The sequence below is a fragment of the Pristiophorus japonicus genome, chromosome 9, assembly GCF_044704955.1.
Source record: "Pristiophorus japonicus isolate sPriJap1 chromosome 9, sPriJap1.hap1, whole genome shotgun sequence".
NCBI classification, from domain to species: domain Eukaryota; kingdom Metazoa; phylum Chordata; class Chondrichthyes; family Pristiophoridae; genus Pristiophorus; species Pristiophorus japonicus.
Window position 1 is genome coordinate 223174036 of NC_091985.1, and position 24038 is coordinate 223198073.

At 45.8% G+C, this 24038-nt stretch overlaps 1 pseudogene; it reads right to left on the bottom strand.

Annotated features, from left to right (window-relative positions):
* Positions 1–2114: 2114 nt before the first annotated feature.
* LOC139274163 (zinc finger protein 585A-like) overlaps positions 2115–24038 on the bottom strand; it is a 140605-nt pseudogene continuing 118681 nt past the window's right edge.

The following is a 24038-nucleotide window of genomic DNA, read 5'->3' on the forward strand; positions in this document are numbered from 1 at the left end:
CCAGAGCCTTGAGCATAAAATCTAGGCCGACATTCCAATGCCGTCTTTCACATGAGACGTTCAACCGAGGCCCCATCTGACGTCTCAAGTGGGTATAAATATCCCATTTCGTTACTTTGAATAAAAGGGGAGTTCTCCTCGGTATCCTGGCTAACAATTATCCCTCAACCAACATCACTAAAACAGATCATCTGGTCATGATCACATTGCTGTCTGTGGGAGCCTGCTGTTTGAAAATTGGTTGCTGTATTTCCTCCATTAGAACAGCAACTGCATTTAAAAGATGCTTCATTGGTTGTAAAGCACTTTCGGACAGCCGGAGGTCATGAAAGGCACTTTATAAATACAAGTCTTCCTTTAACAAAGGAGAAAGGGCTCAAAAATGGAACAGTGGGAAACAGAACATCAATTAGTCACCTCTTGGATAAATCAAGGAATTGACTCATTGTATGTAGGAAACAAAGCTGATTTATTTGACAGTTGTTTGATAGAGAAATCAGAAAAGATTTATAAGAATGGTCCCAGGGATGAGGGAAATCAGTTATGTGGATAGACTGGAGAAGCTGGGGTTGTTCTCCCGAGCCACTCAATATTTTTCCACATTTTACCCCTCTTTCCTTTTCTCTTGATCCCTCCCTGACCATTCTCTCCTGCCATCATGCCTCCTTTCACCTCTCCTCTACATTCCCAAATCCCTACCCCAATCCTACACGCCTGCCGCCCTTGATAAACCTACAGCTTCCCTCTGTGCCTCTCTTGGCATCCTCCGGTGGGCCCATCGAGGCACTCATTGCTGCCTCCTTAGCAGCAGCAACCCTGACTATCCCATCCTACTCTCTCGCCCACTGGGGGCTAATTTTGCCAATCTCCTCCCCATCCAACTCATCCGCCACAGTGCTGACCTTGTGGACGCAGGCAGTGGGGCAGGTATCACCGACCCTCTCCGCATCTCTCTCCAGAATGTCCGTTCACTTGCGGACAAGCCCCTCGCTGTCCATGAGCTTATCATGGATGATTGCATCGACATTACGGCTCCGACGCAAACCTGGTTGAGGGGGATGACACCTTACCCTTAAATGAAGCCCTTCTGCCTGGCTATACCTTCCACTACTTGCCCTGCTCAGACCCCCGTGGTGGCAGTGTGGTTCTCATCAGCAAATCACACCTTGGTCTGTCCCCTACTCCTCCTTTGAGCAAGTCATCTGATTCCACCTCTCTCAGCTCCCATTTAAAATTCTCTTTCTCTACCACCCACCCAAATATCATAAAAATGTTATTACTGATATTTCTTCAATACTTTTTTTCCTCTGCCTCTGCACCAAACGACTTCTCATCACCACCACCTTCTCAAGGGCCATTCTGGATGGGCAATAAATGCAGGCCTTGCCAGCAACGCCCACATCCCAGGAACTAATAAACCCCTCCCCTCCCCCCTCTAAGATATCTGCGCTCCTCTAATTCTGCCCCCGTGAGCATCCCTGATTATAATTGCTCAACCATTGGTGGCCGTGCCTTCTATTGCCTAGGCCTTAAGCTCTGGAATTCCCTGCTTAAACCTCTCTGCCTCTCTTTCCTGTTTCAAGACGCATCTTAAAACCTCTTTGATCAAGCTTTTGGTCATCTGCCCTAATTTCTCCTTGTGGCTTGGTGTCAGATTTTTAAAATCTCATAATACTCCTGTGAAGCACCTTGGGACATTTCACTATGTTAAAGGTGCTATATAAATATAAGTTGTTGTTGTTGCAGCAGAGAAGGTTGAGAGGAGATTTGATAGAGGTGTTGTAAAATCATGAGGAGTCCAGACAGAGTAGATAGAGAGAAACTGTTCCCATTGGCAGAAGGGTCGAGAACCTGAGGACACAGATTTAAGGTGATTGGGAAAAGAACCAAAGGAGATATAAGAAAATACTTTTTTACGCAGCGAGTGGCTAAGATCTGGAATGCACGGCCTGAAAGGGTGGTGGAGGCTGATTCAATTGTGGCTTTCAAAAGGGAATTGGATATGTACCTGGAGGAGAAAAATTGCAGGTCTACGGGGAGAGGGCGGGGAGTGGGACTAGCTGAAGTACTCTTGCAGAGAGCCGGCACGGGCTCGACAGTCCGAAAGACCTCTGTCTGTGCTGTAACCGTTCTATGATTCAATGATATCCAGAAAATTAAATCCAGCCCAGTTATAGGGATTAATTACACCAGCAACAACAAGGTGATCTTAATGAAAGGTAAGATTCTGAGGGGGCTTGACAGGGTAGATGCTGAGAGGATGTTTCCTCTGGCGGGGGAATCTAGAACGAGATGGCATAGTTTCAGAATAAGGGGCCCCCATTTAAGACTGAGATGAGGAGAAATTTCTTCTCTCAGAGGCTGTGAATCTTTGGAATTCTCTGCCCCAGAGAGCTGTGGAGGCTGGTTCAAGGGTTATGGGGAGCGGGCGGACAAGTGGAGTTGAGGCCAAGATCAGATCAGCCACGATCTTATTGAATTGCGGAGCAGGCTCATGGGGCCAAATGGACTACTCCTGCTCTGATTTCTTAGATTCTTGAAACCCAACTGTCAGAGTGACCATGGTTCAGTCCTGGATGTGATTAATAACAGAATCCAACCTCTGCAGTCAGATGTGAACCTGCTGGTGTGTCAGCAGTGTGGATGAATGAGTGAATCCTTTCCCACACACTGAGCAGGTGAACGGCCTCTCCCCAGTGTGAACTCGCTGGTGTACAGTGAGGTTGGATGAACGAGTGAATCCCTTTCCACACTCAGAACAGGTGAACGGCCTCTCCCCAGTGTGAGTGCGTTGGTGTTTCATCAGATAATTTCTGCTTTTAAAGCTCTTTTCACAGTCAGAACAATTAAATGGTCTCTTATTGGTGTGAACAAGTTGGTGTGCAGTGAGCTGGGATGAACAAGTGAATCTCATCCCACACACGGAACAGGTAAAAGGTCTCTCCCCGGTGTGAACTCGCTGGTGTTCAGTGAGGCTGGATGTACAAGTGAATCCCTTCCCACACTCAGAGCAGATGAATGGTCTCTCTCGAGTGTGAGCTCGCTGGTGTCTCAGATGATCAGACGATTTAACAAACCCCTTCTCACATATGGAGCAGACAAACGGTCTCTCGCCTGTGTGAACTCGCTTATGTACAGTGAGATGTGAAGATGAAATGAATCCCTTCCCACACACGGAGCAGGTAAACGGCTTCTCCCCAGTGTGAAAACGCTGGTGTATAGTGAGGTGGGCTGACTGCCTGAACTGCTTCCCGCATTGAGAGCAACTGAATGGCCTCACCCCAGTGTGAACTCGCTGGTGTGTCAGCAGGCTGGATGAACAAGTGAATCCCTTCCCACACACTGAGCAAGTGAACGGCCTCTCTCCGGTGTGAACTCGCTGGTGTGTCAGCAGACTGGATGAACAAGTGAATCCCTTCCCACATACTGAACAGGTGAACGGCCTCTCCCCGGTGTGAACTCGCTGGTGTTCAGTGAGGTGGGATGAACGAGTGAATCCCTTCCCACACACGGGGCAGGTGAATGGCCTCTCCCCAGTGTGACTGCGTCGATGAGTTTCCAGCAGTGATGGGGCATTGAATCCCTTCCCACAGTCCCCACATTCCCATGGTTTCTCCAGGGTGTGGGTGTCCTTGTGTCTCTCCAGGTTAGACGATCAGTTGAAGCCTCGTCCACACACACAACACGTGTGCAGTTTCTCCCCGCTGTGAATGGTGCGATGTTTTTTCAGGCTGTGTAACTGGTTCAAATTCATTTCACTGGAACACTCTCACTCGGGTGTGTGTGTCTCGGGGCTTTTCCAGTCACACTGATGTTTGAAATCTTTTCCCACAGACAGAACGGACAAACAAACATTTCTTTTACTTTCGAAGGCCGATGATATTCAGGTCCTGATGAATCGAGTGACTGTGTCAGATCTTGACATCATGTTTGGTTCGAGTATCCTGCCTGCAAATCCTGCCCTTCTAATATCCTGTGAAGGGAATTTACAAAGGTCAGCACTGGAAGTGCAGGATCGAAATTTAGAACAGACAATTCTAGTTTCTATGGAACATTCTTTCCTCTCTTGTTCCCCCAAAGTTGTAAATCCCCATCCCACACACTCTCCCTCCTCCCTGTGCTGAAATCCAAACTCATCGCACCACCTCCAACATTTCTTTTCTCCATCCCTCGTTTTCTCCCTCCCTCTGCTCTGGTTGGGTTCAGTTCTTCACCCGCTGTGTGCAGAGTGAGAATAAAATCAACGAGGCAATGTTTTTCTCTCCTGGTCACTGGGATCCTGAAGCCCCGCCCACTCTCTGTTCATGTACCAAGATGGCCACGCAGGTGCACTAATTTCTCCCTGTCCAAAATGGAAGCCAGCTACCCCGGTCGACCAAGCCTATCACCATGGTGCAAACAAGGGTCATAACAGCTCTTATTCTGGACCTATGGGCTTTTATTCGTGGCCTGAGGCCTTCACGAGATGTTTATGAAGCTGCCCAGCCCACCCAGGGGTGCCATCTCTCCCGGGCGCCCACAAGCGCCTACCATCTTGCGGAACCATTTCTTCTGCCTCAGGCCATCTCCATCACTGGCACTGCGCATGCTCATGGCACTGTGCCTGCTCGCAGCACAGCTCAGTCCGCGCCTACGCACTGGGCTCCTGTTGTCATTGATGGGACACTTTCTGCCGCGCGGGGGATTTGGGTACAGACTCAGCCATTGAAAGCCCCAATTGGTAAAACAAAATTGTTTTCTTGTCATTCCACCGAGATTGGGACCGGAGGGCCAATGAACAAAATGATACAGAAACCTAAGTGGGTGGACGGGCACCTCAATCATGGTGCGAAGTATACTGGTCGCCACTTTTACATTATGTATATCCACCTCTGGCCCAACCATCCCAGCCTGGTTTAGTCACTAAATGTTTTCTAACTGTGTTTTCAACTCGAGTTCAGGTCTGGTGTTCAAAGGGAAATTCTAGTGGCTTTGTTTTTTGTGTGTCCTATCTGAGAGGCTGTTAAAGGGTTAAATAAGCTGGCAGCAAGAGTTTTTAAAAGGTGAAAAAGTTGAAAATCATCACTGGCAATGCTTTTAAACATACGGACAGAAAAATCCACTTCATCAGCGTCCCTGCCACAGGATTCAATGTCCACTCGCTTCACCACTGGTGTACTGTGTCTGCAGTATGTACGATCTACAGGATGACCAAAGTCAGACTGCATGGAGTCAAGTCCAGGCAGCAAAATGGGTGCAAAGATTGCCACAAAACAGGAATCAGAGGGGGAAAGTTAAGGGGAACTTCTCTGACTGGCAGAAAGTGAGATGTGGTGTCTCGCAGGGATCCGTGCTGGGACTGCTATTGTTCACCATCATTTGGACTCAGTAACTGGAGGCATGTTGTCACAACAATTGTCTCCACACTGAGCACATGATAGGCTGGGTTTGTTTTCCTTGGAACACAGGAGGCTGAGGGGTGACCTTATTGAGAACAGAAGAACATAAGAAATCGGAGCAGGAGTAGGCCATTTGTCCCCTCAAGCCTGCTCCGCCATTTAATAAGATCATGGCTGATCTGATCCTGGCCTCAACTACACTTCCCACCTGCTCCCCATAATCCTTGACTCCCTTATCATTCACAAATCTGTCTATCTCCACCTTAAATATACTCAAAGACCCAGCCTCCACAGCTCTCTGGGGCAGAGAATTCCAAAGATTCACGACCCTCTGAGAGAAGAAATTCCTCCTCATTTCTGTTTTAAATGGGCGACCCCTTATTCTGAAACTATGCCCCCTAGTTCTAGATTCCCCCATGTGGAGAAGCATCCTCTCTGCATCTACTCTTTCAAGCCCCCTCAGAATCTTACATGTTTCAATAAGATCACCTCTCATTCTTTGAAACTCCAAGGAGTATAGACCCAACCTGCTTTAACTTCCTTCATATGACAACCCCTTCATCTCAGGAATCAACCTCATGAACCTTCTCTGAGCTGCCTCCAGTTCAAGTATATCCTTCCTTAAATAAGGAGACCAAAACTGTACCAGTACTCCAGGTGTGGTTTTACCAATGCCCTGTACAGTTGGAGCAGGACTTCCCTACTTTTATACTCCATTCCCCTTGTAATAAAGGCCAGCATTCCATTTGCTTTCCTGATTAATTGCTGTACCTGCATGCTAACTTTGTGCGTTTCATGTACATGAACCCCCAGATCCACTCTGTACGACAGCATTTTGTAATTGCTCCCTATTTAAATAATAAATTTGCTTTTTTATTTTTCCTACAAAGTGGATAACCTCACATTTTCCCACATTATAGACCATCTGCCAGATATTTGCCCACTCACTGAGTCTATCTATAGCCCTCTGTAGATTATTTGTGTCTTCCTCACAACTTGCTTTCCCACCTGTCTTTGTATCATCAGCAAATTTGGCTACGTTACACTCGGTCCCTTCATCCATCATTAATATATATTGGACTTTCAGAAGGTTTTCGACAAGGTCCCACACAAGAGATTAATGTGCAAAGTTAAAGCACATGGGATTGGGGGTAGTGTGCTGACATGGATTGAAAACTGGTTGGCAGACAGGAAGCAAAGAGTAGGAGTAAATGGGTACTTTTCAGAATGGCAGGCAGTGACTAGTGGGGTACCGCAAGGTTCTGTGCTGGGGCCCCAGCTGTTTACATTGTACATTAATGATTTAGACGAGGGGATTAAATGTAGTATCTCCAAATTTGCGGATGACACTAAGTTGGGTGGCAGTGTGAGCTGCGAGGAGGATGCTGTGAGGCTGCAGAGTGACTTGGATAGGTTAGGTGAGTGGGCAAATGCATGGCAGATGAAGTATAATGTGGATAAATGTGAGGTTATCCACTTTGGTGGTAAAAACAGAGAGATCTGAATGGTGACAGATTAGGAAAAGGGGAGGTGCAAAGAGACCTGGGTGTCATGGTACATCAGTCATTGAAGGTTGGCATGCAGGTACAGCAGGCGGTTAAGAAAGCAAATGGCACATTGGCCTTCATAGCGAGGAGATTTGAGTACAGGGGCAGGGAGGTGTTACTACAGTTGTACAGGGCCTTGGTGAGGCCACACCTGGACTATTGTGTACAGTTTTGGTCTCCTAACTTGAGGAAGGACATTCTTGCTATTGAGGGAGTGCAGCGAAGGTTCACCAGACTGATTCCCGGGATGGCGGGACTGACATATCAAGGAAGACTGGATCAACTGAGCTTGTATTCACTGAAATTCAGAAGAATGAGAGGGGATCTTTTAGAAACGTGTAAAATTCTGATGGGTTTAGACAGGTTAGATGCAGGAAGAATGTTCCCAATGTTGGGGAAGTCCAGAACCAGGGGTCACAGTCTCAGGATAAGGGGTAAGCCATTTAGGACCGAGATGAGGAGAGACTTCTTCACCCAGAGAGTGGTGAACCTGTGGAATTCTCTACCACAGAAAGTTGTTGAGGCCAATTCACTAAATATATTCAAAAAGGAGTTAGATGTAGTCCTTACTACTAGGGGGATCAAGGGGTATGGCGAGAAAGCAGGAATGGGGTACTGACATTGAATGTTCAGCCATGAACTCATCGAGCCTGCACCGCCATTCAAAGGGCCGAATGGCTTTCTCCTGCACCTATTTTCTATGTTTCTATTATAAATAGTTGAGGCCCCAGCACGGATCCCTGCGGCACCCCACTTGTTACAGTTTGCCAACCCGAAAATGACCCATTTATCCCAACTCTCTGTTTTCTGTTAGTTAGCCAATCCTCTATCCATGCTAATATATTACCCCCCCGATTCCGTGAGCTCTGACCTTGTGCAGTAACCTTTTGCATGGCACCTTATCGGATGTTTTCTGGAAATCCAAATATATGACATCAACTGGTTCTCCTTTATTCATCCTGCTCGTTACATCCTCAAGGAACTCCAGCAAATTTGTCAAACATGATTTCCCTTTCATAAAACCATGCTGACTCTGCTTGACTGCATTATGATTTTCTAAATGCCCTGCTACTACTTCCTTAATGATGGACTCCAGCATTTTCCCAACGGCAGATGATAAAGACAGAGAAGATAGCATATGAGAGCAAACTATAATTTCCTGCTTTCCGTCTTCCCCCTTTTTTAAATAGGGGTGTTGCATTTGCGGTTTTCCAGTCTGCTGGGACCTCTCCAGAATTCAAGGAATTTTGATAGATTACAACCAATGCATCCACTATCTCTGCAGCCACATCTTTTAAGACCCTAGGATGCATGCCGACAGGTCCAGGAGACTTGTCCACCTTTAGTCCCATTAGTTTGCTTAGTACTTTATCTCTAGTAATAGTGACTGTTTTAAGTTCCCTCCACCCCCGCAATAGCTCCTCGATTATCAATAATTGGAATGTTTTTAGTGTCCTTTACCGTGAAGACCGATACAAGATATTTGTTCAATGTCTCTGCCATTTCCCTGTTTCCCATTATTAACTCTGCAGTCTCATCTTCGAAATTTCTATGGGAATCAAGGGGTATGGAGAGAAAGCGGGAAAGGGGTACTGAGGTGAATGATCAGCCATGATCTTATTGAATGGTGGTGCAGGCTCGAAGGGCCGAATGGCCGAATGGCCTACTCCTGCACCTATTTTTCTATGTTTCTATGCTTCTAAGGGACCAATGTTTACTTTAACTACTTGTTTCCTTTTTATATACCTGTTTAAAGGTAATGTGCCATCATCCCTCAGCCAAGTTTCCATCAGGGCCATGATGTCGCTGTAATCATCAATGATAAGCTCATGGATGGCAAGGGTCTTGTTCAGCACTGCGGCCCCAACCTGCAAGAATCATCAGCAGGTCGGGGCCTACAAAGGAGCATAGCACTTCAAGGTACAGCGTGTGCTGGAGAGCGACGGCTGTGACGAGGGCGATTGGATTGGATGTTCAGGTTACTGATTGGAGTGTGGGCAGTTACAGCAGGAGTGGCGAGTGATCGTGGTGCAACGTGATCGTGGCACAGGAGAGGTGTGAGTTCCAGAAGAGGCAAAGGCCCAGGGGCAGCACGGGCCAGCCCACAATGCAATGTGTGTACAATAGGTCTGTGCAGCAGAGCTGGTCTCCAGTCGTCTTGGTTAATTCATGCCTTGTTGACCCAGAAGAGGTGTGGGCCCAGGGGCAGCACGGGCCAGCCCACACTGCAATGTGTGTGCACTCGGTCCGTGCAGCAGAGCTGGTTTCCAGTCGTCTTGGTTAATTCTTGCCACTGGACCAACACCTCGCTCTGTCAAGTCCGTGTGGTAGCTGGTGTGCAACGGCCACCACACATTAAAAAAATCCACACACAGGCATCTTCCACCCTTTAACATGTAATTCAGGACCTGGAATATCAGGTCCTTCTTGAAACACCTGTGAACTCATACCTGTTTGGCGTGGAAGCAAGTCATCCTCGATACGAGGGACAGCCTATGATGATGATATACCTGTAGAAGCTCTTACTGTCTGTTTTTATATTTCTTGCTAGTTTGCTCTCATATACTATCTTCTCTGCCTTTATCATTTTTTTAGTCATCCTTTGCTGGTTTGTAAAAATTTCCCAATCCTCTGGCCTTCCACTGTACTTCGCAACATTGTATGCCTTTGTTTTCAATTTGATACCATCCTTTACTTCCTTAGTTAGCCAGGGATGGTTCATCCCTCTCTTAGCATCTTTATTCCCACCCATCCTTGCAAACTATCGCCCTATCTCCAACGTCCCCTTCCTCTCCAAAGTCCTTGAACGTGTTGTCACCTCCCAAATCCGTGCCCGTCTTTCCCGCAATTCCATGTTTGAATCCCTCCAATCCGGTTTCCGTGCCTGCCACAGTATCGAGACAGCTCTCATCAAAGTCACAAATAACATCCTTTCTAATTGTGACAAAGGCAAACTAGCCCTTCTTGTCCCCCAAGGATCTATCCTTGGTCCCTCCTATTTCTCATCTACATGCTGCCCCTTGGCGACATCATCTGAAAACACAGCATCAGTTTCCACATGTACGCTGATGACACCCAGCTCTACCTCACTGCCACTTCTCTCGACCCCTCCACGGTCTCTAAATTGTCAGTCTGCTTGTCTGATATCCAGTTCTGGATGAGCAGAAATTTTCTCCAATTAAATATTGGGAAGACCGAAGCCGTTGTTTTCGGTCCCTGCCACAAACGCCGTTCCCTAGCCACTGACTCCATCCCTCTTCCCAACTTCTATCTGTGGCTGAACCAGACTGTTCGCAACCTTGGTGTCATATTTGACCCTGAAATGAGCTTTCGACCTCATATCCGCAGCATAACTAAGGCAGCCTATTTTCACCTCCTTAACATCACCCGCCTCAGCCCTTGCTTCAGCTCATCTGCTGCTGAAGTCCTCATCCTGACCAGTCTCCATTTCTCCTTCATTTACAGATGCTCCCTGACCAATCAACATTTCGTGTTCATTTTCACATGCTCCCTGGTCTCACCATTTCTCCTCTATTTACAGACGTTCCCTGGTCTGTCACCATTTCTCCTCCATTTACTGATGTTCCCTCACCAGTCTCTATTTCTCCTTCATTTACAGATGCTCCCTGACTCACTTCCTTCCTCTCCTGGAGTTTGCCACGGGACCGCTTTGTGGATCTTTCTGTTGTGGCTTTCAACAGATGAAACCCTTAAGGTTGGAGCAAACACTGCAACATTTGGTAGTGAAATGGATTGATTCAGGACAGACAGCAGGGATTATTTCAGGAAATAACACAGTGCAGTCAGAAAGGAAATGCAGTGGATGTTGTGTAGATGGATTGTCAAAGCGTGTTTGATAAGGTGCCGGACAGGAGGCTTGTTGATCAAAATTAAGGCTCACGGTATTAAAGGGAGTGGGGCAGCATGGATAGGAAGTTGGGTAAAGGGCAGAAAACAGAGAGTAGTGGTTAATGGATGTTCTTCAGACTGGAGGGATGTAAACAGTGGTGACCCCAGGGTCAGTGTTGGGGCCATTGCACTTCTCAATACAGAGAAACGATCTGGACTCAGAGAGGCATCGAGGAGCCCTATAAAAGGCCTGGGAGTTCAAGGAGGTGCGGGAGTTCGGAGATGCATCGAGGAAGCCTATAAAAGGCCCGGGTGTTCGAGGAGCTGCGGGAGTTCGGAGCAGCGTCGAGGAGGGAGCTGGTGAAGGTGCAGGGGCAGAAGGTAAACAAAGAAGTAGAAAGAAATCAAAGGGTGACGTCACAGCCAAGCGGGTAAATGATTGGCTGGTGGATTGGTGGGTATTTAATCTTTTTTTTTTAATTTCCTCATCAGTAGGTAACCTTTGACATTGTTGCCAAATTAAGTTAATCTAAGGGTTAAGTCATGGCAGGGGAGCCCAGACACGTGTCATGCTCCTCCTGTGCAATGTGGGAAGACAGGGATGCTTCCAGTATCCCTGACGACTACATGTGCAGGAAGTGTATCCTGCTGCAGCATCTGACAGACCGCATTGTGGCACTGGAGCTGCGCATGGATTCACTCTGGAGCATTTATGATGCTGACGATGTTGTGAATAGCACGTTTAGTGAGTTGGTCACACCGCAGGCAAAGATTACTCAGGCAGATAAGGAATGGGTGACCATCAGGCAGAGCAGTGGAAGGAAGGTAGTGCAGAGGTCCCCTGCGGTCATCCCCCTCCAAAACAGATACACCACCTTGGGTACTGTTGGGGGGATGACTCTTCAGGGGAAGGCAGCAGCAGCCAAGTTCATGGCACCATGGGTGGCTCTGCTGCACAGGAGGGCAGGAAGAAGAGTGGGAGAGCTATAGTGGTGGGGGGTTCTATTGTAAGAGGAATAGATAGACGTTTCTGCGGCCGCAATCGAGGATGGTATGTTGCCTCCCTGGTGCAAGTGTCAAGGATGTCTCGGAGCGGCTGCAGGACATTTTTGGAGGGTGAGAGTGAACAGCCAGTTGTAGGGGTGCATATAGGTACCAACGATATAGGTAAAAAACGGGATGAGGTCCTACCTCTGAATTTAGGGAGCTAGGAGTTAAATTAAGAAGTAGGACCTCAAAGGTAGTAATCTCAGTGCCACGTGCTAGTCAGAGTAGGAATTACAAGATAGCTAAGGTGAATTCGTGGCTTGAGGAGTGGTGCAGGAGGGAGGGATTCAAATTCCTGGGACACTGGAACCAGTTCTGGGGGAGGTGGGACCAGTACAAACCGGGCGGTATGCACCTGGGCAGGACTGGAACCGGTGTCCGAGGGGGATGTTTGCTAGTGCTGTTGGGGAGGGGTTAAACTAATATGGCAGGGGGATGGGAACCTATGCAGGGAGACAGAGGGAAGTAAAATGGGGCCAGAAGCAAAAGATAGTAAAAACAAAAGTAAAAGTGGAGGGCAGAGAAACCCAAGGCAGAAATCAAAAAGGGCCACATTACAGCAAAAGTCTAAAGGGACAAAGTGTGTTAAAAAGACAAGCCTGAAGGCTCTGTGCCTCAATGCAAGGAGTATTCGTAAGAAGGTGGACAAATTAACTACGCAGGCAGCGATTAACGAATATGATAGAATTGGGATTACGGAGACATGGCTCCAGGGAGACCAAGGCTGGGAACTCAACATCCAGGAAAGATAGACAGAAAGGAAAGGAGGTGGAGTAGCGTTGCTGCTTAAAGAAGAAATTAACACAATAGTAAGGAAGGACATTAGCTTGGATGATGTGGAATCTGTATGGGTAGTGCTGCGGAATACCAAAGGGCAGAAAACGCTGGTGGGAGTTATGTACAGACCACCAAACAGTCGTAGTGAGGTTGGGGACAGCATCAAACAAGAAATTAGGGATGCGTGCAACAAAGGTACAGCAGTTATCATGGGCGACTTTAATCTACATATAGATTGGGCTAACCAAACTGGTAGCAGTATGCTGGAGGAGGATTTCCTGGAGTGCATTAGAGATGGTTTTCTAGACCAATATGTCGAGGAACCAACTAGAGGGCTGGCCATCCTAGACTGAGTGATGTGTAACGAGAAAGGACTAATTAGCAATCTTGTTGTGCGAGGCCCCTTGGGGAAGAGTGACCATAATATGGTAGAATTCTTTCTAAGTTGGAGAGTGATACAGTTAATTCAGAGACTCGGGTCCTGAACTTAAGGAAAGGTAACTTCGATGGTATGAGATGTGAATTGGCTAGAATAGACTGGCGAATGATACTTAAAGGGTTGACGGTGGATAGGCAATGGCAAACATTTAAAGATCACATGGATGAATTTCAACAATTGGACATCCCTGTCTGGAGCAAAAATAAAATGGGGAAGGTGGCTCAACTGTGGCTAACAAGGGAATTCAACAGAGGAGGATAAAGGGTTTAATTAAGAGGGGGAAAATAGTGTACGAGAGGAAGCTTGCCGTGAACATAAAAACTGACTGCAAAAGCTTCAATAGATATGTGAAGAGAAAAAGATTAGTGAAGACAAACATGGGTCCCTTGCAGTCGGATTCAGGTGAATTTATAATGGGGAACAAAGAAATGACCGATTAGCCTGACATCGGTCGTGGGAAAAATGTTGAAATCAATTATTAAAGCTGAAATAGCAGTGCATTTGGAAAGCAGTGACAGGATCGGTCCAAGTCAGCATGGATTTATGAAAGGGAAATCATGCTTGATAAATCTTCTGTCATTTTTTGAGGATGTAACTAGAAGAGTGGACAAGGGAGAACCAGTGGAGGTGGTGTATTTGGACTTTCAAAAGGCTTTTGACAAGGTCCCACACAAGAGATTAGTGTGCAAAATCAAAGCACATGGTATTGGGGATAATGTACTAATGTGGATAGAGAACTGGTTTGCAGATAGGAAGCAGAGAGTCATGAAAAATGGGTCCTTTTCAGAATGGCAGGCAGTGACTAGTGGAGTGCTGCAGGGCTCAGTGCTGGGACCCCAGCTATTTACAATATACATTAATGATTTAGATGAAGGAATTGAGTGTAATATCTCCAAGTTTGCAGATGACATTAAACTGGGTGGCGGTGTGAGCTGTGAGGAGGATGCTAAGAGGCTGCAGGGTGACTTGGACAGGTTAGGTGAGTGGGCAAATGCATGGCAGATGCAGTATAATGTGGATAAATGTGAGGTTATCCATTTTGGCGGCAAAAACACAAAGGCAGAATATTATCTGAATGGCGGCAGATTAGGAAAAGGGATGGTGCAACGAGACCTGGGTGTCATGGTTCATCAATCATTGAAAGTTGGCAAGCAGGTTCAGCAGGCGGTGAAGACGACAAATTGTATGTTGGCTTCATAGCTAGGGGATTTGAGGACAGGAGCAGGGAGGTCTTACTGCAGTTGGAGAGGGCCTTGGTGAGGCCTCACCTGGAATATTGTGTTCAGTTTTGGTCTCCTAATCTGAGGAAGGACGTTCTTGCTATTGAGGGAGTGCAGCGAAGGTTCACCAGACTGATTCCCGGGATGGCTGGACTGACATATGAGGAGAGACTGGATCAACTGGGCCTTTATTCACTGGAGTTTAGAAGGATGAGAGGGGATCTCATAGAGACTTAAAAGATTCTGACGGGACTGGACAGGGTTTGATGCGGGAAGAATGTTCCCGACGCTGGGGAAGTCCAGAACCAGGGGACATAGTCTTAGGATAAGGGGTAGGTCATTTAGGACTGAGATTAGGATAAACGTCTTCACTCAGAGAGCTGTTAACCTGTAGAATTCCCTGCCACAGAGAGTTGTTGATACCAGTTCATTGGATATATTCAAGAGGGAGTTAGATATGGCCCTTACTGCTAAGGGGATCAAGGGGTATGGAGAGAAAGCAGGAAAGAGGTACTGAGAGAATGATCAGCCATGATCTTATTGAATGGTGGTGCAGGCTCGAAGGGTCGAATGGCCTATTCCTGCACCTATTTTTCTATGTTTCTAAATTATGGATAGTGTTAAATCCAAGGAAGAGGCATATAAATTGGCCAGAAAAAGGAGCAAACCTGAGGACTGGGAGAAATGTAGAATTTAGCAGAGGAGGGCAAATGGTTTAATTAGGAGGGGGAAATAGAGTATGAGAGGAAGCTTGCTGGAAACATAAAAACTGACTGCAAAAGCTTCTATAGATATGTAAAGAGGAAAAGACTAGTGAAGAAATGTAGCTCCCTTGCAGTCAGAATCAGGTGAATTTATAATGGGGAGCAAAGAAATGGCAGACCAATTGAACAAATACTTTGGTTCTGTCTTCACTAAGGAAGACACAAATAGCGTTCCGTAAATACTAGGGGCAAGAGAGTCTAGCGAGAAGGAGGAACTGAAGGAAATCCTTATTAGCCAGGAATTGTGTTAGGGAAATTGATGGGATTGAAGGCCGATGAATCCCCAGGGCCTGCATCCCAGAGTACTTAAGGAAGTGGCCCTAGAAATAGTGGTGCATTGGTGATCATTTTCCAACAGTCTATCGACTCTGGATCAGTTCCTATAGACTGGAGGGTAGCTAATGTAACACCACTTTTTAAAAAAGGAGGGAGAGAGAAAACGGGTAATTATAGACCGGTTAGCCTGACATCAGTAATGGGGAAAATGTTGGAATCAATTATTAAAGATGAAATAGCAGCGCATTTGGAAAGCAATGACAGGATCGGTCCAAGTCAGCATGGATTTATGAAAGGGAAATCATGCTTGACAAATCTTTGAGAATTTTTTGAGGATGCAACTAGTAGAGTGGACAAGGGAGAATCAGTGGATGTGGTGTATTTGGACTTTCAAAAGGCTTTTGACAAGGTTCCACACAAGAGATTGGTGTGCAAAATTAAAGCACATGGTATTGAGGGTAATGTATTGACGTGGATAGAGAACTGGTTGGCAGTCAGGAAGCAGAGAGTCGGGATAAACGGGTCCTTTTCAGAATGGCAGGCAGTGACTAGTGGGGTGCCGCAGGGCTCAGTGCTGCGACCCCAGCTATTTATAATTTACAGTAATGATTTAGACGAAGGAATTGAATGTAATATCTCCAAGTTTGCAGATGATACTAAGCTGGGTGGCTGTGAGGAGGATGCTAAGAGGCTGCAGGGTGACTTGGACAGGTTAGGTGAGTGGGCAAATGCATGGCAGATGCAGAATAATGTGGATAAATGTGAGGTTAACCACTTTGGTGGCAAAAACATGAAGGCAGAATATTATCTGAATGGCAGCAGATTAGGAAAAGGGGAGGTGCAACAAGACCTGGGTGTCATGGTACATCAGTCATTGAAAGTTGGCATGCAGATGCAGCAGGCGGTGAAGGCGGAAAATGGTATGTTGGCCTTCATAGCGAGAGGATTTGAGTATAGCAGCAGGGAGGTCTTACTGCAGTTGTACAGGGCCTTGGTGAGGCCTCACCTGGAATACTGTGTTCAGTTTTGGTCTCCTAATCTGAGGAAGGATGTTCTTGCTATTGAGGGAGTGCAGCAAAGGTTCACCAGACTGACTGCCGGGATGGCAGGACTGACATATGAGGAGAGACTGGATCAACTGGGTCTTTATTCATTGGAGTTTAAAAGGATGAGAGGGAATCTCATAGAAACATATAAAATTCTGACGGGACTGCACAGGTTAGATGCAGGAAGAATGTTCCAGGGTTGGGGGCGTCCAGAACCAGGGGTCACAGTCTAAGGATAAGGGGTAAGCCATTTAGGACTGAGATGAGGAGAAACTTCTTCACTCAGAGAGTTGTTAACCTGTGGAATTCTCTACCGCAGAGAGTTATTGATGCATGTTCGTTATATATATTCAAGAGGGAGATGGATATGGCCATTACCGCTAAAGGGATCAACGGGCATGGAGAGAAAGCAGGAAAGGGATACTGAGGTGAATGATCAGCCATGATCTTACTGAATGGTGGTGCAGGCTTGAAGAGCCGAATGGCCTACTCCTGCACCTATTTTCTATGTTTCCATGTTCCTATAAGAACAGAAGAACATAAGAATTGGAGCAGGAGTAGGCGATTCGGCCCCTCGAGCCTGCTCCGCCATTTAATAAGATCACGGCTGATCTTCTACCTCAACTACACTTTCCTGCACTGTATCCATATCCCTTGATTCCCTTAATATCCAATAATCTATTGATCTCTGTCTTGAATATACTCAAAGACTGAGCCTTCATAACCCTCTGGGGTAAAAAATTGCAAAGATTCAGCACCATCTGAGTGAAGAAGTTTCTCCTCAACTCAGTCCTAAATGGCCGACCCCTTATTCTGAGACTGTGACCCCTGGTTCTAGACTCCCCAGCCAGGGGAAACATCCTCCCTGCATCTACCCTGTCAAGCCCTGTAAGACTTTTATATGTTTCAATGAGATCACCTCTCATTCTTCTAAACTCTAGAGCATATAGGCCTTGTGTGCTCAATCTCTCCTTATTGGACAATCCCCCCATCCCAGGAATCAGTCTGGTGAACCTTCGTTGCACTCCCTCTATTGCAAGTATATCCTTTCTTGGGTAAGGAGACCTAAACTGTACACAATACTGCAGATGCGGTCTCACCAGGGCCCTATATAATTGCAGTCAGGTGTTTTTACTTATACTCAAATCCTATTGAAATAAAGGCCACCATACCATTTGCTTTCTTAAATGCTTGCTGTACCTGCATGTTACCTTTCAGTGATTCATGTACAAGGACACCCAGGTCCCTCTGAACACCAACATTTTACAACCACTCACCATTTAAAAAATACTCTGTTTTTCCAATTTTCCCACCAAAGTGGATAACTTCACATTCCTCCACATTATATTCCATTTGCCATGTTCTTACCCACTCACTTAGCCTGTCTATATCCCGTTGAAACCTCTTTGCATCCTCCTCACAACTTACATTTCCACCTAGCTTTGTATCATCAGCAAACTTGGATATATAACATTTGGTCCCCTCATCCAAATCATTGATTTGATTGTGAATAGCTGGGGCCCAAGCACCGATCCTTGCGGTACCCCACTAGTAACAGCCTGCCAACCCGAAAATGACCTGGTTATTTGTTTTCTGTCAGTTAAACAATCCTAAATCCATGCTAGTATATTACCCCCAATCCCATGAGCCCTAATTGTGTTTAATAACCTCTTGTGTGGCACCATATCGAATGCTTTCTGAAAATCCAAATACACCACATCCACTGGTTCCCACTTATCTATTCTATTAGTTACAACCTCAAAAAACTCTAACAGATTTGTCCCTTTCATAAATCCATGTCGACTCTGCCCAATCCTATTGTTATTTTCTAATTGTCCTGTTACCACGTCCTTAATAATAGATTCTAGCATGTTCCCTCCGACTGATGTCAGGCTAACTGGTCTGTAGTTCCCCATTTTCTCTCTCCCTCCTTTCTTAAATAGTGGGGTTACATTAGTTACCTTCCAATCTGCGGGAACCTTTGGAATTTTGGAAGATGACAGCCAATGCATCCACTATCGCAATGGCCACCTCTTTCAAAACCCTAGGATGTAGGCCATCAGGTCAAGATCAAAATCTCCAGAAGACGCCAAAAGAGGGACCATGGCCAACTGTGAAGAGGACTGTAAGTGACTTCAGTGTGAACACACAGGTTAGTAAATGGGGCAGGTAAATGGCAAATGAAATTTAATGCAGAGAAATGTGATGATAGATTTTGGGAGGAAATGTACATTAAATGGTAAAACTTTAAAAAGAGTAGAGGAGTAGAGAGATTTAGGGTTGTAAGATTCTAGCTAAGGTCTTGTCTTATTCATTAGCAGTGTCAGCAACTTTAATATCCGACTAAGAAATACAAGATGAGCAGATTCTCAGTCCACTGACGTACTTTATATTGATTCATCAATCAGAGTAAACAGGCAAGTCCCACGTGTCCACAGTAACTGACACGAGGTCAGCCCACTGGATGGAACCTCGGGCACCCTGAGCTTGATCTCCGGTGTCTCCAGTCCCGACTACCCCCTTACATCAGTCTCCCCTCACTTTTATACCCTGCAGTGATCCACCTCTGGCACCGGACTCCTCTTTGTCTTCCCTGCTGGGTTTTGTCAGGAAGCGAGGAAAAGACAGCTGGAAATTCTCTAATCTGTGATTTACAAGGACACTTTCCCTGGTTCCCAGCAGTTACTTTTCTTCAGTAATTTTCTCATTATCCCTAAACTCCATTGCCTGCTGTAAATTACATTACTTCTAATTGTTTCACAGTTATAGGTATTGACATCACACATTATAATCTAATCTATTCTATTCCTCCCGCTGTTTTCAGCTTACTTTGTGGTTAATAATAGACAAAACCCTGTTTTTTCCCCAGATCTGATTACAGATTCTAACTGCTCGATTCAGTGAATGGAATGTCTTATGTGTTGCCATGGCGACCTGTCTGCAGTGAAGTGCCTGTTTGAGTTTCTAACTCAGACTAAACTTCTCTTTCCCATAATACACATTAATCAGCTATTTGATGTCAATGTATTTTAGCCATGCTATGTTAATATCTCTAAAACCTACAAGCGGTTCAGATATACAAATCTTTAAGATGAAATAGCGGTTAAAAAAGCACATGTGATCCTAAGTTTTATAAATAGGGGTGTAGAGTACAAAAGGGCAGAGGTCACATTCAGGAAGGATAGAGAGAAAGGAAAAGGAGCTGGGGTAGCATTGCTGGTTAAAGAGGAAATTAACACAATAGTAAGGAAGGACATTAACTTGGATGATGTGGAATCTGTATGGGTAGAGCTGCGGAATACCAAAGGGCAGAAAACACTAGTGGGAGTTGTGTACAGACCACCAAACAGTAGTAGTGAGGTTGGGGATGGCATCAAGCAAGAAATTAGGTATGCATGCCATAAAGGTACAGCAGTTATCATGGGCGACTTTAATTTACATATAGATTGGGCTAACCAAACTGGGAGCAATGCAGTGGAGGATTTCCTGGAGTGTATTAGGGATGGCTTTCTAGACCAATATGTTGAGGAACCAACTAGAGAGCTGGCCATCCTAGACTGGGTGTTGTGTAATGAGAGAGGACTAATTAGCAATCTTGTTGTGCGAGACCCCCTAGGGAAGAGGGACCATAATATGTAGAATTCTTTATTAAAATAGAGAGTGACAGTGTTAATTCAGAGATTAGGGTCCTGAACTTAAGGAAAGGTAACGTCGATGGTATGAGATGTGAATTGGCTAGAATAGACTGGCAAATAATACTTAAAGGGTTGACGGTGGATAGTCAATGGCAGATATTTATAGATTACATAGATGAACTTCAACAATTGTACATTCCTGTCTGGAGTAAAAATAAAAAGGGGAAGGTAGCTCAACCGTGGCTAAGAAGGGAAATTAGGGATAGTGTTAAATCCAAGGAAGAGGCATATAAATTGGCCAGAAAAAGCAGCAAACCTGAGGACTGGGAGAAATTTAGAATTCAGCAAAGGAGGACAAAGGGTCTAATTAGCAGGGGAAAAATAAAGTATGAGAGGAAGCTTGCAGGGAACGTAAAAACTGACTGCAAAAGCTTCTATAGATATATGTAAAGAGAAAAAGATTAGCGAAGACAAATGTAGGTCCTTTGCAGTCAGAATCAGGTGAATTTATAATGGGGAACAAAGAAATGGCAGACCAATTGAACAAATACTTTAGATCTGTCTTAACATAGACATAGAAACATAGAAAATAGGTGCAGGAGTAGGGCATTCGGCCCTCCTAGCCTGCACCGCCATTCAATGAGTTCATGGCTGAACATTCAACTTCAGTACCCCATTCCTGCTTTCTCGCCATACCCCTTGATCCCCCTAGTAGTAAGGACCTCATCTAACTGCTTTTTGAATATATTTAGTGAATTGGCCTCAACAACTTTCTGTGGTAGAGAATTCCACAGGTTCACCACTCTCTGGGTGAAGAAGTTCCTCCGCATCTCGGTCCTAAATGGCTTACCCCTTATCCTTAGACTGTGACCTCTGGTTCTGGACTTCCCCAACATTGGGAACATTCTTCCTGCCTCTAACCTGTCTAACCCCGTCAGAATTTTAAATGTTTCTATGAGGTCCCCTCTCATTCTTCTGAACTCCAGTGAATACAAGCCCAGTTGATCCAGTCTTTCTTGATAGGTCAGTCCCGCCATCCCGGGAATCAGTCTGGTGAACCTTCGCTGCACTCCCTCAATAGCAAGAATGTCTTTCCTCAGGTTAGGAGACCAAAACTGTACACAATACTCCAGGTGTGGCCTCACCAATGCCCTGTACAACTGTAGCAACACCTCCCTGCCCCTGTACTCAAATCCCCTTGCTATGAAGACCAACATACCATTTGCTTTCTTAACCGCCTGCTGCACCTGCATGCCAACCTTCAATGACTGATGTACCATGACACCCAGGTCTCTTTGCACCTCCCCTTTTCCTAATCTGTCACCATTCAGATAATAGTCTGTCTCTCTGTTTTTACCACCAAAGTGGATAACCTCACATTTATCCACATTATACTTCATCTGCCATGCATTTGCCCACTCACCTAACCTATCCAAGTCGCTCTGCAGCCTCACAGCATCCTCCTCGCAGCTCACACTGCCACCCAACTTAGTGTCACCTGCAAATTTGGAGATACTACATTTAATCCCATCATCTAAATCATTAATGTACAGTGTAAACAGCTGGGGCCCCAGCACAGAACCTTGCGGTACCCCAATAGTCACTGCCTGCCATTCTGAAAAGTACCCATTTACTCCTACTCTTTGCTTCCTGTCTGACAACCAGTTCTCAATCCATGTCAGCACACTACCCCCAATCCCATGTGCTCTAACTTTGCACATCAATCTCTTGTGTGGGACCTTGTCGAAAGCCTTCTGAAAGTCCAAATATACCACATCAACTGGTTCTCCCTTGTCCACTCTACTGGAAACATCCTCAAAAAATTCCAGAAGATTTGTCAAGCATCACTAAAGAAGGTACAAATAATTTTCCGGAAATACTAGGGGTTCGAGGGTCCAGCAAAAAGGAGGAACTGAAGAAAATCCTTATTAGTCAGGAAACTGTGTTAGGGAAATTGATGGGATTGAAGGCTGATAAATCCCCAGCGCCTAATAGTCTGTATCCCAGAGTACTTAAGGAAGTGGCCCTGGAAATAGTGGATCCATTGGTGATCATTTTCCAACATTCTATTGACTCTGGATCAGTTCCTATGGACTGGAGGGTAGCTAATGTAACACCACTTTTTAAAAAAGTAGAGAGAGAGAAAATGTGGAATTATAGACCGGTTAGCCTGACATCAGTAGTGGGGAAACTGTTGGAATAAATTATTAAAGATGAAATAGCAGCGCATTTGAAAAGCAGTGACAGGATCGGTCCAAGTCAGCATGAAATCATGCTTGACAAAACTTCTAGAATTTTTTGAGGATGTAACTAGTAAAGTGGACAAGGGAGAACCAGTGGATGTGGTGTATTTGGACTTTCAAAAGGCTTTTCACAAGGTCCCACACAACAGATTAGTGTGCAAAATTAAAGCACATGGTATTGGGGGTAATGTATTGACGTGGATTGAGAACTGGTTGGCAGACAGGAAGCAGAGAGTCAGAATAAACAGGTCCTTTTCAGAATGGCAGGCAGTGACCAGTGGGGTGCCGCAGGGTTCAGTGCTGGGACCCCAGCTATTTACAATATACATCAATGATTTAGATGAAGGAATTGAATGTAATATCTCCAAGTTTGCAGATGACACTAAGCTGAGTGGCGGTGTGAGCTGTGAGGAGGATGCTAAGAGGCTGCAGGTTGACTTGGACAGGTTAGGTGAGTGGGCAAATGCAGTATAATGTGGATAAATGTGAGGTTACCCACTTTGGGGGCAAGAACAGGAAGATAGAACATTATCTGAATGCTGACAGATTAGGAAAAGGGGAGTTGCAACGAGACCTGGGTGTCATGGTACATCATTCATTGAAGTTTGGCATGCAGGTACAGCAGGCGGTGAAGAAGGCAAATGGCATGTTGGCCTTCATAGCTAGAGGATTCAGTTTTGGTCTCCTAATCTGAGGAAGGATGGTCTTGCTATTAAGGGATAACAGAAAATGTTCACCAGATTGATTCCCGGGATGGCAGGACTGACATATGAGGAGAGACTGGATCAACTGGGCTTGTATCCATTGGAGTTTAGAAGAATGAGAGGGGATCTCCTGGAAACGTATAAAATTCTGACGGGATGGGACAGGTTAGAGGCAGGAAGAATGTTCCCGTTGCTGGGGAGTTCCAGAACCAGGGGCAACAGTCTAAGAATAAGGGATAAGCCATTTAGGACCGAGATGAGAAGAAACTTCTTCATCCAGACGGGTCAAGTTTCGGCCTGAGTTGCTCCTATTTTTGTGGAGCAACTAGTTTAGAATGGAGTATCTTAGAAATTGCAATTCTCAGCATTCAGTTTGCTCCAGTTCTAGTCAGTTAGAACAGTTTCATTTTAGAACAGATCTTTTTTTTTCAAAAGCGCGCGTATCCGGCCACTTACGCCTGTTTTGCAAGTTTAGGCAGCGAAAACTTACTCCAAACTAACTTAGAATGGAGTTAGTGTAGATTTTTGTATGCTCAGAAAATCCTTGCCTACACTTAGAAATCAGGCGTAAGGAATGAGAGATGGGGGGGGTGGGGCGGTGTGGGGGTGGGGGGGGGGGGAGTTTACAAACATGAAACACATCACTTTTACAAATAAAGAGCCATCATCAATAATAAATGATAAATAAATCAATAAATCAACCAATAAATCAATCAAAATAAAAAAATAAATAAATAATTTTTAAAAATCAATAAATAAAAAATTAAGTTCCTACCAACCGACTGCAGCACCGGGAGCCCTCCAACAGGGTGCTGGACGCCCCCCCCCCAACCCGCGTGTCTCTCTCTCTCTCTCTCTGTCTGTCAGTGTTCCTCTGTGTTTCTGACAGAGAGGGGTGGGGGGAGGAAGGGGGGAGGGATGGGGGAGAGGAGTGGGAGGGGATGGGGGAGAGGAGTGGGAGGGAGGGGGGAGAGGAGTGGGAGGGAGGGGGGGAGAGGAGTGGGAGGGAGGGGGAGAGGAGTGGGAGGGAGGGGGGGAGAGGGAGAGGGAGGAGAGGAGGGAGGAGAGGGGGAGAGGGAGGGAGGGGGAGAGGAGGGGAGGGAGGGAGGGAGG